This window comes from Cimex lectularius, unplaced genomic scaffold (assembly GCF_000648675.2).
Source record: "Cimex lectularius strain Harlan isolate CLEC.00 unplaced genomic scaffold, Clec_2.1 scaffold205, whole genome shotgun sequence".
Lineage (NCBI taxonomy): Eukaryota > Metazoa > Arthropoda > Insecta > Hemiptera > Cimicidae > Cimex > Cimex lectularius.
The window spans coordinates 140,509-158,335 of record NW_019392773.1 but is presented as its reverse complement, the minus strand read 5'-3'; the positions used below and the strand labels follow the sequence as shown (position 1 = coordinate 158,335).

Below are 17,827 nucleotides of genomic sequence, written 5' to 3'. Positions count from 1 at the left end.
TTTCATGTATATAGATGTAAGTATTTTTCGTTATTTTACAAAATGAAAATTAAAAATTGATTTTGAGTACTCACAAACTTGTACTTACAAGATATTATTTTTAATAAGCACTGATCATTAAATGCTTAATTAAAATAATGAGAATCACATTATTGCAGTGTAAATAAAAAAAAAAGTATTTCAACATTAATTTAAATAATTGATAATTTCATTGGTTATTCCTTTTAATTTATTTTAGCGCAGTTTTAATTTATGTTGTATTTTTGTAAATTCCAGTTATAATAAAGAATCTAATGAGAACAAATCAATTGTTACATATTATATTGTTCTATCGTCGTAGGACATTAAACATTATTTCAAAAAGTGTCGTGTATTTATTAATACAACCTTAACGCCTTTTTAACTTTAATGTTGGATTTTATAATTGATTGAAATATCCATTTTGTAGATATGCCGGCAGAGCTGTTGGCGCAGCATCAGCAACAGGCTCAAAATTCCTTCATATCAAAGAAGTTGCTCAGATGGAAGCAGACTTCATGAAATTGGATTAATGCCCCCCCTTCTGCTTTTGCTTTCTCACAAATAAAAACCTCAATTATACATTTGAGTTGATAATTTAAACTTACAATAAAGTACATTTATTAGTTTTTAAAGAAAGCGGTAAGAAAGAAAAGATATAGTTTGTTTAAGTGAAATAATTGTTACAAGAAAAAGGAAATGATTTTAATTCTACTCAGAGTATTTCACAATCAGATGAAAAATACATCATTTAGTATATAAATCCTGAATTAGTTATTTTGACAATACACTACAAAAACAATACAGATTTATGATATTAGCTTTCTAAACATGAAATTTCGTACTGTGGTCTGCAGGATGAACCTCTAATTTGATCCTTACTACTTTATATTTGACTACTACTCACTACTTATCTACTTAACCCTTTGATTCTTGATCGGCTCAACATCAGTGGGGTGGTTTGGCATTTCTCCATACGCTACACACATACACTATAAAACTCATAAACACAAATTAACAACAGTTCACAACGTTAATCCACAAAAGAATAAGCAAAGAAAACGCCAATACATGTACCTTGACCTTATAAAACATATTTGACTTAACAGAATCCTACAGACACACTGAAGATGGCGAAATGCCGAAACGCATGTGACAGACTAAACCAGTGATGTTCAGGTCCCGGTTTGAATCCAGTGCACTCCATTCGAATCAGATGTACTTACAAAAAACTTCATAATTTACAATTTGTTATATTTGTTTAAAAACAATTGAATATTATTTTTAAAAAAGTTTTTGTTTAAACTAAATGGAACACGTGAAAAAACTTAATAATTTTTTTAATTTACTTATTAAAATTGCTTGATAAAAATCAACAAAAATTTGTCTAAAATATATCAGAATAGGCCAAAGTAACACTATGAAACCTTTAGAAATGCTACAGAATATGAAAATTGCAAGAAGAAAGTAATATTTTTAGAAATAAAAAGTGAGAAAACAATTATTTGCGTATTGTACTGTTCAAAAAAGAAAACAATAAAAAAATAATACAATTAATCCATATATGTTTAGTGGTCATAATTGACCATATTAATTATTTCAATTAATTATTCTTTTTATCTAAAGTCTGATATCTGAGGTCGATTCGAATCCCGCTCGTGACACTAACTTTTTCATCTCAATCAAGACCGTAGATAAAAAGAATAATTAATTGAAATATACATTAATTTTAAAAAAATATTTTGTTCCGTACAACTCTTGAAAAAAGTCATATTTTTATATTTATTAAAATTCCTTGACAAAAATCAGTTAAAATAAATTTGACTGAAAAAATATCAGAATAAGTCAAAGTAACACCATAAAACATTTATTAATGCTGCAGAATATGAAAATTGCAAGAAGAAAGTAATAAAACAATTATTTACTCTGTTCCTGATATTAACTCGATGTAAATTTGTTATAAGACCTCACACTGAAGAAGACAAAATGCATCTGACAGACCAACCACGAGGAAAGAGGCAGACCAAAAATAGGTAATGATCAAATTCTAATCTAAATAAGGTCAGATCTTAAACTCTATATAGAATCCTGGAAATATGAGAAACATTTGTTCACTATTTGAATTTTAAAAATCTAAATCATTATACTAAATGAAAACTTACTACAGTTGCCCCTAAATATTCTTACAAACTACTCAACCTGTAAAAGAAAAAAGAAATTAAACAAGTTTTTCTTATTTGTTAGCATAAATTCTATTTTCAAAATTGCACTGGTTTTTAAAAAGAACAAATGAACTTTTTTTTTTGCAAATGGTATCCTACATGTTCAACTACAGATTTAACAAGCTTATTTGATTTTATGACAAAAAAAGGTTAAAATTATTTCAAAAGTGATTCAGAAGAAAGTTTAAATATTGAAAAAATAACATAGAATATGTTAATAATGCCATAATACCACTTCCTTTAGAAGTTTGGGCATATTGACTCATGGAAAGGACAACTGAAAATCAGGTGCTCTCAGGTTTGTGAGTGGTCTCAGTGGCAAGTACATTTATCTCCTTTCCAGATTTACATACATAGAGCAACTTGTTAAGCATAAGGCTTTTTACCAGACCCCAAAGCTTTTCCAAGGGCTTCTGCTTTTCCTCTCCCAGGATTAGGAATCTCGCATTGGCCTTCGCACCAACAAAGGTTCTGCTGTTTATTCTTCGTCTTGGAAATATCTGCAAAGGCTTGTTTCTGCCACTCCGATTCTTTACATATGCCTCCGGAGTCTGCAGTGTCCAGTCATCAGTCAAACTATTATTCTATTTCTAGCACATTCTATATTTAGCAGTTCTGCGATCGTCCTTTGACAAATTTTTTTGCAGCCTCAGTCCTGGGGTACAGGACTTATTTTTAATCCATTGTCTAATGGCTCCATGTTTTTGGCAGTTCGATATGCCACAAAAGGTTTCAGGGCCAATATCCTATTTCAAGTCTTCATCGAACTTAACTTGGCCAATTCGTTAGTCTCTCGTTGCCCCTCTGCCCTCTTACCCAGACAAGTCTAATTTTGTTGTTTTTTCTAATGTCTGACAGAGCTCTGATGCAGTCCTAAACAACTCTGGACTTTACCACCGATATGGCAATTGCCTTCAGTGCCACCTGGCTGTCTTAGTACACGGCTATTCTTCTATTAACAATTCCCAGCTTTGTAATCTCCCCAGCACAGAATTGTAATGGGGTTTTTGTCTTTAAGGGAAGTGCTTGTCCGGTCATGTAATTATGTTCCAGGCCTTCCAAATAAAGTTCTATTGGAATCTCATCTGCCAGGATGCAAGCTGTTAAGACTTATAGCTCTTGATGACGCAACAGCATCTGGTGCTGTGCCGTATGGAATTTATTTTTTGAATGCCTTAGCTAACATTTGCAGGAAGCTGTTGGAACAGATTCAGGTTGCGGCTCTTGAAGTGGCTGATGATGTAAGTCATCATATATGAAATAAATTAAACCCCTAGGAGGTAAGGAGATGTAAAATACAATCTCGGTACATATATTGAACTTTTAAACAGAATCACTAACAAGAACATTCAATTAGGTGTTGTTGCCAATCCGTCTCGTCTAGAAGCTGTAGACCCTGTTGTTCAAGGAAAAACCTGGGCTGAGCAGTTGTGGAGATGGAGAAGGAAAAAAGTAAAAAAAACCTATCCTTTATTTATGAATTATACAATTGTACTAGAGAAATCGCAATAATATTTTATTAAATTTTATGTTATCTATTCTACTTCATGGAGATCCAGCGTTCTCTGGGCAGGGTGTACTTTTCAAAATGTTTCAGTTGTCAGATTTACCAGATTACACAACCCACGGCACTGTAGTCAATAACCAAGTTGGGTTCACAACAAATCCAAGGTTTTCAAGATCGTCAGCATATTGCACAGGTATTGTTTACTTAATTTGAGATTTAACATAATCCAATAAAAATCCATTATTTTAAGATGTTACCAGTGTGGGTTAATGGATCCATGTTTTTGGCAGTTTGGTATGCCACTTTCTGGGCACATAGGTATCTTCATTGAACTTTTTTTGGCCAATTTTTTGGTCTCTTTCAGAGTTGTGAGAACCTAAGTACAATTGTACTTAAGTACTTCCTTCAAGTATTTGAGTAAATGTGTGAATGTATTATTTCAGGAACATCAGTGAAATAAAGGGCAGGACAACGAAGTTATTTAAAAGTCTCAAGTTCTTCAAAAGTAATTGCAAGTACAAGTACTTTTACACGTACTTGCAATTTGACTTCCAGCGAGAACAAGTACAAGTAAAATACTTGACACTGGTAGTACAAGTACAAGTACTTGTGTTTGTACTTGTGAACATTGAATACAATTACGAGTACTTGTACCTGTACTTCCTTACTGGTAGTTGTAGTTGAAACTGTTGTCATTGTAAATTATTAATATCGCATTATTATTACCTCAATTTGAATTAAACTTATAATAATTTTTCCCAACCAATGTTTTTAAACAATTTTACCGTATAGCTTTATTCTTCAATATTATTCTTTTCTCACTCACAATCAATCCTTTCCTATTCAAATTGCCTTTGCTGATGTCGCTATAATTAAGTAATCTCATACCAAATATTTATACAGACATTGTATAAATTTTTACAATTACTACCTATTCCCTTAACAAATATAAAAGATCAATGTATGAGTCTTATACATTTAAAGTCTTAAGAGATCTCATTGAGATGGTTTTCTAGTTTAGAACTAAAATTATATTATAGATTAAAAACATCATAAGTTTAAACATTCTTTAAATACACTAGTAATAAATAATCAAATCCTATATATTAAATGAGACAAATGAAATAAAACTCGAACTCTTACGTTAAGATACACGTGTACACAAACAAATACATACACAAATATCATTAGTAAAATATTCAAAGATAAAAATTTCAGACGATTCCCTCATCTCTATTAACTTTCTTACGGGTTTTTTCTCCCTTTGAACATTGCAGAACCTAATCACTACTTTATAAATATTAAGACCAAGTGGAGTTGATATGGTTTTATGGTATTGTGTTTCTATAATGTTGTAATTATATAGAATCAACTCAATATAATATGTCTTTATTGATACTGTATTTCCACACGGTCGGTTCAAAATGTGAATGCGAATTCAAAATCAAGCTATTAAATTCACAGATTGCTAAATACGGGTTGAACAGCGGCAGTTTATGTCTTTCAAAATAATCCAAACAAAATGTGACTAAATATAGGCAAAAACCCCGTAAAAACAGTTTTTGCGCAGTATCTACAAATCCATCACACTGGTAAAGTTCCAAAAAAAGAAAGTACTCGTTGTACTTAAAGTACAGTTACTAACCACAAGTACAAGTAATTGACCTTAACAAGTACAAGTCTTGAAGTGCATGTAATTGCACCCTGAGTAAACCAGTACAAGTACTTAGACTTGTACTTGTAATTTCAATTATATGTACTTGTACTTGAACTTATTCATTCTATTTCAATTCCAAGTACAGTATTTGTAATTGTACTTGCAACTAGTTTTCAAGTATGTACTCGTACTTTGTACTTGTAACTTGTAAGTACTGATTTTCCAACTCTGATCTCTTTGATGTCCCTCTGCTATGTGTGCACAATATGACAGCTTTAGGCAATGTGTGTATGTGTCCAAAGTTTAGAATTTTTGTTTCTATTTTTCAGGATGTTTGAATTTAAAGGCTGGTTTTCATTTTCTGGCATTCCTGTGACAAAGATGGATAAGTCCTATAACCATGATTTGCAAAAGCATCTGGCTCTGTGCTGTACGCAATTTATTATCTTTTTAGAACAGCTTTATGCCAGTAATGTGCGTCCCCAAAGTTTAAGATTTTAGTTTCTATTTTTCAGGATGTTTGTATTTAAAGGTTGGCTTTGATTTTCCCGCATTCTTGTGACAAAGATGTTTCGATTTCCCTCATCCAACGCCGGTGGCAACACCTGCCGGTAAAACGAGTAGGACGAGTGAGAATTGAGAATTGAGAAGTGAGAAGGCGGTCGTAGCCAGGGTCGGGAGCCCCACTCCGCTCTCGTCTGGGTCCCCACCCGTCCTCATGTCGCTGCCTGGCCCAAGCGAGAACGACTCAGTACTGGAACTTAAGTTAGTCAAGCCTCGGACCCCGGAGCGGAATCCCCGCTCCGCCGACCGCCACCTTGCAGTGACTTGCGACCACGTTTTAAGCCTTGACGTTCTACCGGATAAACAAGGACATAAAGTAAGCACATTTTCTATAACTTAATTTATAAAATAAAACACTTTAACCGTTGTTGCCACATTTTACACGATTCATCCGAGAAACGTTGCATTTGTACAATTTTATTTAAAAAAAAGATCATTTTCTTCAAGGCTTCGGCGATAACAAGCCGTTGTCGCAGTACCACCAGGCGACCAAGGCGTAAACCACATGCCTCATGTCTTTACTACATCGCCTTTTTAAACTTTACCCTTTAAATCTATTTCGCATAGGCAGGATACTTACTTTTATTGAAACTTTTATTTCATGTTAAAAATCTGATATAGAAAACTTATTAAATCAAATAAATTAACAAATTATTTATTTTAAAGATCAGCCATGACTAGAGCCATCGCATTCTTCGCTTCGACGCCCCCGCGACAGATAAACCCTATGAGATTAATATTGTTTTTTCTTTATTCTTTATCCTTCTTAAAGACTCGGAGAATTAGAAAAAACTACGCCTAACTTTTAATATCAACAGGTATTTTCTTATAAAATACAAAAGATATCTGCTGTTCGTGAAAATTCTACACAGACGGTGATTGCACAAGGTTTCCCTGATAAAACAACAAATCCTTTATGTTTAAATGTTATAATGATTCTGTGATCTTTTTTGATGTGTAATATCTCATTTTAGAACCTGTAGGGCTATGGAATAGTATTTTTGGTCGTTTCCGACCATTTCGGATAGTCGGACGGTCATTAGCTTCACGCAATCTTCAGTCGAGACCGAAGCAGTGAGGGTACGCAGTAAGGTTTTTGAAGATGTGACCTGTTGACTATGTTGGTCGACCCTTGATCACTATTGGTTTTGCCTTTTAGTCAAACGCTTTTCGTCCTTGAGGAACCGAAAATGGCGTTTGGGTGAAACGTAAACCAACGAGATTAGACGGACCCACTAATACGATCAAGAGTCAATCCGTTCAACAGGATTATTTTTCATATAAATTTTTCTATATATTTCGCCCGTTTTCGGTTTGAATAAATAGCCCCTGCAGCAATAATGGACATGGATTGATTTTATAATTTACTTTATTACTTATTTTTCCTAGACTTTCAAAAACACTCACTCTTATTATCGAATATTTTCTCGTAAAATACAAGATTCCGGCAGGTATTAAAAATCCTAAACAGACAGTGATTTGACAAGATTTCCCGGATAAAAAATAGCAAATCACTTAGGTTTATATGTAATAATTATTTTGTGATATCTCATTTTGGAGCCTGTAAATCTGGTAAGTCAGACACGTTTGACACGTTCGGCTTCTCGTCATCTTTAGTAGAGACTAAAACAGTGAGTCAATAGATCTTGGATTTTGTAGGTAAGATGTGACCTATTGGCTATGTTGGATGATCGACCCTTGATCACTTTATTTGTTACCCTGAGGAACTGAAAATGGCGTTTGGGTGAAATGTAAACCAGCGAGATTCGGCGGACCCATTAATATGATCAAGTGACAATCCGTTCAATAGGATTATTTTTAAAACAGATGTTTTTATATATTTCGTCCATTTTCGGTTTGAATAAAGAGCCCTCCCAGCAATAACCGACGTGAGATTGATTTTATAATTTATTACTTATTTTTCCTATAGGCTTTGTAAGACAGAAAAAAAACTGAGTCTCACTCCTATTATCCAGGTTCGAAAAAATTCTACAGTCGCTGATTTCACAAGGTTTCCCTGATAAAAAGCAAATCCTTTATGTTTAGATGTAATAATGATTCTACGATCTCTTTTGATGTATATCTCATTTTGGAGCGTGTAGTGCTATGAACTTGTATTTTGGTCGTTTCCGACCATTTCGGATAGTCGGACGGTCATTACATTCACGCCATCTTCAGTAGAGACCGAAGCAGTGAGGACACGCGGTAAGGTTTTTGCAAACCAAGATGTGAAGTGTTGAACTGCGGTTGATCGACCCTTGGTCATTTTACTCGTTTTCTCTTTCAGTCAAACGCTTTTCGTCCTTGAAGAACTAAAAATGGCGTTTGAGTGAAACGTAAACCAACGAGATTAGACGGACCAACTAATATGAACAATTATCAATCCGTTCAACAGGATTATTTTAAACTTAATTTTTTCTACCCATTTTTGGTTTGAATAAAGAGCCCCTGCAACAATAACCGACATGGGATTTTATAGTTTACTTTATTGGTTATTTTTTCTAAAGACTGAAAAACTGAAAAATTTGCGTCTCACTGATTTCACAAGGGCTATGAGCGTATATCTGGTCGTTTCCGATAAATTTGGTAAGTCAGACGGGTTTCGGCTTCTCGTCATCTTTAGTAGAGACCAAAACAGTGAGCGTAGGCAATAAACCCTGGATTTTGTAGGCTAAGATGTGACCTATTGACTATGTTGGACTGATCTGAATAGGAAAGAGTTTAGAGGAATAGAGGCAGAACTTCAGAGCAATACAAAAGATATATCGAGAACAGTTAAGAGCGAAGCCGATAGTGAAAAAGTAAGGGTAAAAATTTTTGGACTGAAACCAACCAGTGCTGGAAGTCTCTTTTATTTAATTGGGGGGGGGGGGTTAAAGTTAATTCGGTGGGTTAGATAGAAGGTCACGAGGCCATCGTCTTTTCAACGGCACGAAGGATTGTAAGGGTGAGACGTCGAGGAAAGAGTTAGGGCCAGTGGGTTAGGGTGGAGGGATAGTTTAGAGTGGAAAGTGAAGAAGATAATATCTTTCACGAAAGAGATTTTAAGATCTTTATGGATCGTTTGATTGGTGACATAGATGGGAGCATTGAGGATACGGCGTAGAACTTTAGATTGAAAAGACTGAATTCGTTGGATATTGGATGATTTGGCCGACCCCACAGCTCGACTTCATAGGTCCAAATAGGTCTGATGAGTGTTTTGTAAGCGGTTAGTTTGTTATGTATGCTTAGTTTTGATTTTGGTCCAAGTAGGTGTCTGAGTAGTCCATATCTTTTGACAAGTTTTTGCCGTTTTAATCTTGCATATGGGTTCCATGTAAGTCGTTCTAAACTATCTAAGTAAAGCCCAAAGTAGCGGACCTGGTTCGATGGTGGTATTATCTTGTCGTAAATGTGCACTGGTAAACAGGTTTGGCGTTTGAGCGTAAACGTAACGTGTTGGCTCTTTTGTTCGTTTAACCTGATCCGCCAGAGATTGCACCAGTCGGTTGTTGGAGTGCTTCTGTTGCTAGGATAGGATTGGAGTGTGTTGATAAGATGGTGGTGTCGTCCGCGTAGGTTGTGACTTGTGCGTTTGGATGTGGAGGTATGTCAGCAGTGTAGATGGTGTAGAGGATTGGGGCTAGGATACCTCCTTGTGGAACGCCAGCTTTCATTGGTGTGATAGATGAAAAATCGGTGCCGATTCTTACTTTAAACCATCGATCCGAGAGGAAGGATTTCAGGATAAGATACTAGGAATGAGGGAGGATACGTTTTAACTTATGGTGGAGGCTGGGGTGCCATACTCGGTCAAATGCTTCTGTAAAGTTCAGAAAACGGCTGCGCAGTATTGTTTGTTTTCTAGAGTTAAGGATATCGTGTCGACTACTCTGAAGCACTGCTGAACAGTGGAATGGAGAGGTCGAAACCAAATTGATAGCTAGGAATTAAGTTTTCAGAGTCTAATATGGGAATTAGTATTTTAAGGAGACGTTCAAAGATTTTGGTTAAAATAGGAAGGAGGCTTATTGGTCTATAATAGGATAGGGCACTGGGGATTGGGGTGGTTTTGGTATTGGGGTTATTAAAGATAGTTTCCACTGGATGGGGAAATAGGTTGTACAAAATATTGCATTGTAAATAGATGTAAGGTACACTATTGCTTTTTTGGGTAGATGGGCTTAGGGGGTAGAGCGAGAGGGAGAGGAGAGTCAAGGAATTCATTAATATGATCTGAGTGTAAGTGACATTCATATCGGGATTGGGAGTAAAAACTGTAGAAAAGTGATCGGAAAATAGCTGACACGTTTCTGCGTTTGACCCGGTCCAGGTACCGTTCGGACTTCTAATTGGAGAAGGCATGTAAGTAGTGTTTGGTAACCTTCCTAGTAGCTAGCCAAAGGGAGTTGTGTGGTGTGGATAAGGATTCAAGGTATGACTGAAACTGGGATGAAGGGTATTTGGATAATTCGAGTTTAAAAACATAAGTGGTGGGACGGTTAAATGTTATTTTATCAGAGGGGTAACGATGGCGTTGCAGGGTAAAAGTAAGAAAGAGAAAAAGAAGAGAGAGAGAGAGAGAGAGAGAGAGAGAGAGAGAGAGAGAGAGAGAGAAGAGAAGAGAGTGAGTAGTGGGTGAAGATTTAAATAAGTTGGTTTTTCCATATGGTCAACAGGTTTGTTTGCTGTGTTTTTCTTATTTCTTTCTTGCTTAAGTCGTTGCGATGATACTAGCCAAAGTGTAAGCCCAAACGGAATTTGGTGGTCGGTATGTTTGCCCTTTCTTTGAGAGAAATTCTTTACAAGGAATTGTCTTCTGTGTATTCCTCACTTTGTTTCTTTCAAAGGTCAAGTCATTCCTATTTACCTCGGGTAATAAATGGTTAATAAAGGCGGCTTGTATTAAAGAAGAGAAATTGACTCATTCTCCTCCCTAGTTGACTCATATATCGCTGGCACGGCAAAAATTGCTGTACTTGGCACGCGCTCCGCCCACTTTAGTCGGACAGAATCACTTTAAACCTAAGACAAAAATGTTTTGCGTTTTAAATCAAAATTGCTTAACAATGAAATATTTTTTGGCTAATTTTAAGAAGTAGAAAATGCATGGCGGTAAGATTTTTTTAATCAATTGCCTGAAAGATGGCAGCTATCAACAAAGACAGGTATTGATTAGTCATTGATCATTACTCATATTATGATTTAAGGTTTAAAAGCAGAATAATGGAAAACAAAATTTTTTCTTCGGTAATCGAAATCATCAGATAAACTACGTATCAATGGTCATTCTCCATTCATAGACAGATCAATAGGGCGAGATAATAAAGAGCTAAATCCCTGTAATTAGAGATCCTCAGATATTATTTATGGGGGGAAAATTACGGCCTTTGTTTTTGGCAAATGTGGCAAATTGGCTGTGGAGTTTGCAAAGGATGTAATTGAAGGCCGGGCTTAAAGTCAAGTTCATGAAATGTTCCTCAAGTCAACGGCCGGAAAGATTATTTACCAGTTCAGACGGTCGCATCTAAAATTTTACATAAAAAAATCGTCAAGGATTGTGTGTTAATTCAAGAAAATGTGTGGTGATTAGTGATCGTTAATCGATATTTATTTAGAAATCGTGAGATGTGGTCTGGTGTGATGTAGGTTTCAGAAAAACATCTTCTTTATCGTGCCAACGTTTCGATCTTTATTGAGATCATCTTCTGGGCTCAATAAAGATCGAAACGTTGGCACGACAAAGAAAATGTTTTTCTGAAACCTACATCATCACACCAGACCGCATCTCACGATTTCTAAATAAAAATTCAAGAAAATATTGGAACGAGTGCCTGTTAAACTCGGTAACCTCGGCCGGTAAGAGCGTCACGTTTTTAAGTCAAGTTCTTTTTAAAAAACCGAAAAATTACATATAGCAAAGATTATGAGAAAAACGGTGAAAATCCATCTGACATCCTGCCAGAGCAATTAAAAGTCAAAATAATTACAAAAGAACTGACTTCCTTAAATTAAAATACTATCCCAACTTAAGAAGATAATTTTAAATTATAGAAATACATTTTGTTGCACTAAGGAAAAATTTGAAAAGAAACGCTTTTTGAATTGATACATTCCTATATACAATGTTTATCGGTTTTTCACACCTTCATTAATTAATTTTCGTGAATTTCATTAAATATAAATTTCTATATATTTTTTTCTTACACCATTCGTTTCCATTTTTAAAGAAATACTAAACTGTTAATTATTTTTATCAGCTTGTTCTTAATTATATAATTATTCAATTAATTATACACAATTTTTTCGAAATGAAAAATTTGAGTCACAGGCGGGATTCGAACCCACGACTTGGGAATATTTGTGGCATGGGCGATCGAAGTCACGGTAGCCTCAAGTGGTAGAGCGTCGGCGTATTTAGCGAGTGGGTTCGAATCCGGCCTGTGACACAAATTTTTCATTTCGAAAAAATTGTGTATTATTAATTGAGTAATTTCTAAAGCTGCAGCAATTTTGAAGTAATTTTGAAAGACGGCTGGGAGTCTTTTAAGAAAATTTTGTAAATATAATGCAGATGGTGAGAGGGAGCAAAATTTAAAAAGAAAAACAAAACAAAAACAAAGACGCTTGTATTTATTTGTTTATTTTCCATAATAACTAGTTATAAAGATTAATAGTTGACTTAAAACGTAAACACAACATTAATAACTTGTTGTTTACCTTTATAGAGTGTCACTAATCTTTTTACATTCTTTAGGCTAAAAATAAAGAAAATCAGCTCAATTTCATCCTTTCAAGAAAACAACAAAATACGAGAATCCGGTTTTCTTTGTCTTCGATTGTGTATCAATAAAATATATTTTGACTCGATATAATTGATTTTAGCCTTCCTTATTGTAATTTTATAATTGAACTTCTTTTCAAAGTCGAATTACACTTTTATCATATTAAATTGAACTGTTTTTCAAATCAAACTGAACTCTTGCTAGATAAAATTTAACTTTTTTGCAACCTAAATCACATTGAACTTTTCCAAAACCACATTGAACTTTTACTAATCCAATTGAACTTTTTACTAATCCATTAAACTTTTATCCAAATTAAATTGACCTTTTTCCCAAATCAAATTGATCTTTTTCCTTAAATGAAATTGAACTTTTGAACTTCACTAATTAAACTTACTTTTGCCTTGAACTTTTTACTAATCCATTAAACTTTTACCCAAATTAAATTGACCTTTTTCCCAAATCAAATTGATCTTTTTCCTTAAATGAAATTGAACTTTTGAACTTCACTAATTAAACTTACTTTTGCCTAAATCAAATTGAACTTTTTCTAGATCATATTGAAATTTATCTAGATCAAATTGACGTTTTTATCCACATCAAATCGAACTTATCCTATATCAGATTGAATTTTTTTCTAGATTAAAATAAATTATTTCCAAATCAACGAACTTTTTCTAAAAAATTAATTTTCCCAAATCAATTTGAACTTTTTGGAAACCAAATTGAACTTTTCCCTTCATAAAATTGAAGTTTTCTTAAATCAAATTGAACTTTTCTAAAACCACATGAACTTTTTCTAATCCAATTGAACTTTTCCCAAATCAAATTGATCTTTTCCTTAGATCAAATATATCTTTTCCTTAAATCAAATTGAACCTTTCCTCAAATCAAATTGAACTTTTTGAAGTTTCAAATGGAACTTAACTAATCAAACTTACGTTTTCCAAAACCAAATTGGACTTTTTCTTGATCAAATTGACGTTTTTCCCCGAATCAAATCGAACTTATTCTATTTCAAATTGAACTTTTTTCTGCATTAAAATAAATTATTTCCAAATCAACGAACTTTTTTAAAAACTTAATTTTCTCAGCAAATTAATTTTTTTGTTGTAAAACAAATTGAACTTTTCCCCATATTAAATTGACATTTTTTCCAAATCAAACTGAACCTTTCTCAAACCAAATTGAACTTTATAAATTAAACTTTTATTACATGCAAATGTATACATAACATTCTAAATATAATTTTTATCCCTCTTTGGTCAAAAATTATTTTAAAAATATCGAAGTTTAATGTAGATCTAAATATAAATTTATTAGATAATATGAGCGTTAATATTATAATTGGCACGTTATCGGAATTGTTTACACTTCGCTTTATCTCCACGATTAATGTTAATATTGATGGATAACACGGAAGAGTCATTTTCCGAATTTCTTCTCGATCCAATTTACGGGCTTATCGCCATATAATAGAAATGGACGAAATATTTTGCTGGCACCTATGAAATAAAATCAAAGCTGAGTTTTATAAGCTCATACAATTTAATTGGGATAATTGGTTATTTTCAGATCATTTTTGAACTGAATGATAGACTTTTACTGTCTGCTTCGTTAATTTTTTAAACCAAATTAGCTTATTTCTTTCTACTTTTCCTTATTTTGATACATTTTTAAATTTTATTTATTTTTTAATACGCTGGGGACCAGGTCCTTAGATGTCACTTATAGAGGTTTTTCAATTACCCAGTTTTTCATTTACCCAGGTTCGGAGTAGTTTGTGTTCACTTATCCAGGTTGAAAACAGAAAACAATGCATTTCATTATTTTCAATGTTTTGTACGTTACACAATGTACATACATAATACAATTAATTAAGGTTTTTAGTTGAGATAAAAAAGTCAATGCAACGAGCGGGATTCGAACCCACGATCTTCGGCTAGATATGCCTCTGCTCCTGACTCTGGTCGATGCAACTTGAGCTATATCGTGACTTCGAACCTCTCGGGCTCTAACTTCCCATCTCAACCGCACCTTTTTTTGAAATTTCCCTCCTTTTTGCCATTTTTTAAATGGTTGCGGTTGAGATGTGAAGTTGGTGTTTTTAGGTTTTTAGTTGAGATAAAAAAGTCAATGGCACGAGCGGGATTCGAACTCACGACCTTCGGCTAAATACACCGCTGCACTTCCACTTGGGCTATAGTGAATGAAAAATGGCAAAAAGGAGGGAAAATTCAAAAGGTGGGGTTGAGATGGGACGTTGGTGTCCGAGTGGATCGAGGTCACGATAGCTCAAGTGGTAGAGCAGCGGCGTATCAAGCCGAAGATCGTGGGTTCGAATCCCGCTCGTGCCATTGACTTTTTTATCTCAACTAAAAACCTTAATTAATTGTAATATATTAATGGTCAAGTGGACCACGAAATTAGGGAATTAAATAGTACATATATAATGTTGTACACACATTATGGGTATACATGAGTCAATTTGGCTTGAAGAAATCGGATGAAGGGATCGTGGTTTGCTTTTCAGTATCTGTCCTGATTACCATTCTTTGAAGATCAAGTAGTCTATGGAAAACCTGTGTTTCCACGTTGGTGTTGCCTTCAAAAAATATCATAACTGTGTCTATTGCTTGAAGTGATTGCTTTCTTCCTTCATCAATTTCCTCAGTATCGTCCTCACCTTCATTAGACGCAGCAGTACCGTCGGCGCGATTCAGGAAATCATCGGCTGTGAAATCCCCAGTGGTCAGCACTTCGTCGTCAACCCGTACCAAATCATCAAAATCTGGGACGTTGTCGGACATGATGTGTTACTCAGTCATCCAATCTTCCTCAAGACTTGTGACCAAAACTTCAAGGTCTTCATGTCATTCACAAAACCACATTTTCTGATGCAATTAGCGGGCGATCGAGCTAGCTGTGACATAGTACCAAGCCGTTCTGGCAAATCTCATGGCCTGGAGAAGGCTTACTTGAGGAAGTTTGATCTTCCATGTATCGCACGAGGAAGCGTAAAACCTCTTTTCTATAAAACGTTTTACAAACTTTGGATGATGATGATCTAACGGTTGCAGCTTGCTGGAGGTATTCGCAGGGAGGAAAATGATTTTTACATACTTCACCTCAGGCATTTGTGCAAGACCGATGCACGCCACTTTCGTGTGGATTTCTCTTAAGGAGATCAGGATTTGTCACATCAAAGATTTGAGACCCAAAAGAGTGACGGGACCACAACACTTTTGTCACACTCGAGGATTTCTCACTAATCCAGGTTCCACTTATACCGGTTCGACTGTATATATGTTTCGTTTTGATGTCCAACTCTAAATTCTGATTATTAGGAAGAGAGCCTGCTTCTGAGGTCTTGATCGGACCCGATACAAATCGATGAGGTGCCTTTTTATAATACAAATTAATCCAAGTTTCAAAACAATTTATTAACTACACAAGAAAAGAATAACAATCAACACAAATTATATTCCCTTTTTAAATTTCAATGAAAAAAGAATTTTATACCTAAAAAAAAAAACTGTGTAAACCGTTTGACAGACCATTTGGATCAAGGGTGGATGGGTCCTCACTATTTATCATGACTTCTTCAGCATTTTTAGCCTCTCATGCAGGAAATTGGCTGGATCTCTTGACTCTCCCCTAATAGCGGAGATACATTTTTTCAATGTAGGTCTAATCATGTCGTTATATAAATCACAACGTTCGTCACCGTGACATAAATTAAAATTTGACAAGTCAGTATTTATGTACTGTCAGAATCACCTCTTTATTTGAAGAACACATGAAAAGGGCATAATCAATCAAAAAGCAAATCCACGGAAGGATTGTGTAAACCGCGGCGGGCGACGTGAAATCGGCACAAACCGTGAAAATCGATTTACGAGAGAAAACCGCTTTTACGTCGATTTACCCGTTCTTGAGACGTGCGGTCCGCCCGGCATCGATCTTTCTGCTATTAAGTGAAAACGGGAAATCACTGGAAGGCACATTGTCCACTGTGACTTCACGGACTAAGGCACTCTGCATCCACATGTTTTTACGAATATTTATTAAGTTCTGGAGACGGAAAATTCCTGCGTAATAAATTTAAATTTGCTTTTAAAAATTAATAGGAAAAGCGCATCTCGTACTGTAAATTCTATGCTAGTTCACATTTCTTTGCTGTTAATAGCATTTCACTGTCTGAATTTTTATTATACTTTCACTCTTTTCCATTGTCTTTATTTCCGTAACGTTAAACAAACATTTTATTGGAAAAGTCTCAGCGCCATTTATCAGATTGTATTGTTTCTTGTGAATGCCAAAACAATACTTTGGCTTTGGTAAAAGCTATCTTTCAGCGTTATTTCGGTCACTTCCGATAATTATGATATCTTTCACCCTCGCTGTTTTTATTTCGGCTTCCTGTCATCCTTCACAGTGGGCTTGTTGTTCCTTGCGTTTTCCTTTTTATAACCTGATGCTCTTTATACTCACTGAAGACGGTGGGTGACCGAACCCCGTGTCTGAGAAACCAAACCAGTGAGGGTCGGTTGAGGAAACAATATGGATAGACAGGTCCAAAAACCAAGTGGAGAGAGACGAAAATATACAGCAAAATTGGAAAAATAAGCAGACCAAAGCAGCATAGATAGACAAAAAAAACAGGAAGTGTAAGGAGACGAAAATAGTAAGGGTAAGCAGATCAAAAGTGTAAGGATAGGCGGACCAAAACTGCAAGAATAAGCTAATAAAAACGGCAAAGTATTCAGACAAAAAATAGACTACCACGGCAAAGGTAAAGATACTAAAAAAGAAACAAAAACTCCAAGAATACAGGCAAAAATTGATAGGGTAAGCCGAGTAAAGTGAATAGGCAGACTACCAAACATAATCAGTCAAAAACTGCAAGGATAAGAACACCAAAATGCCAAAGTTAGGCAGACAAAAATAGAAATAAAGCCAGACTACAGCAGTAAGGGTATACAGACAAAAACTGCAAGAATAGACTGGCCAAAATAGTAAGGCTAAGCAGCCTAAAACAGAAAGGCTAATCAGACCATCAAGACATTGATCAAGACTAGACGATCAAGGA

At 34.9% G+C, this 17,827-nt stretch overlaps 1 protein-coding gene and 1 long non-coding RNA gene across 4 annotated transcripts in view; both read left to right on the top strand.

Annotated features, from left to right (window-relative positions):
• Positions 1-3,758: 3,758 nt before the first annotated feature.
• LOC112127170 lies at positions 3,759-5,897 on the top strand. The gene is made up of 3 exons (XR_002910428.1): positions 3,759-3,940; positions 3,998-4,065; positions 5,734-5,897. It is a non-coding gene; the product is annotated as an uncharacterized LOC112127170 (long non-coding RNA).
• A 139-nt stretch (positions 5,898-6,036) lies between these two features.
• LOC106673111 overlaps positions 6,037-17,827 on the top strand; it is a 42,078-nt gene continuing 30,287 nt past the window's right edge. For 2 of the 3 annotated variants that reach the window (XM_014405091.2, XM_014405090.2), the window contains exon 1: positions 6,037-6,284. The gene's annotated coding sequence lies outside the window, so the exon portion shown is untranslated. The remainder of the gene's footprint in view (positions 6,285-17,827) is intronic. The other variant, XM_014405092.2, reaches the window with a different exon arrangement.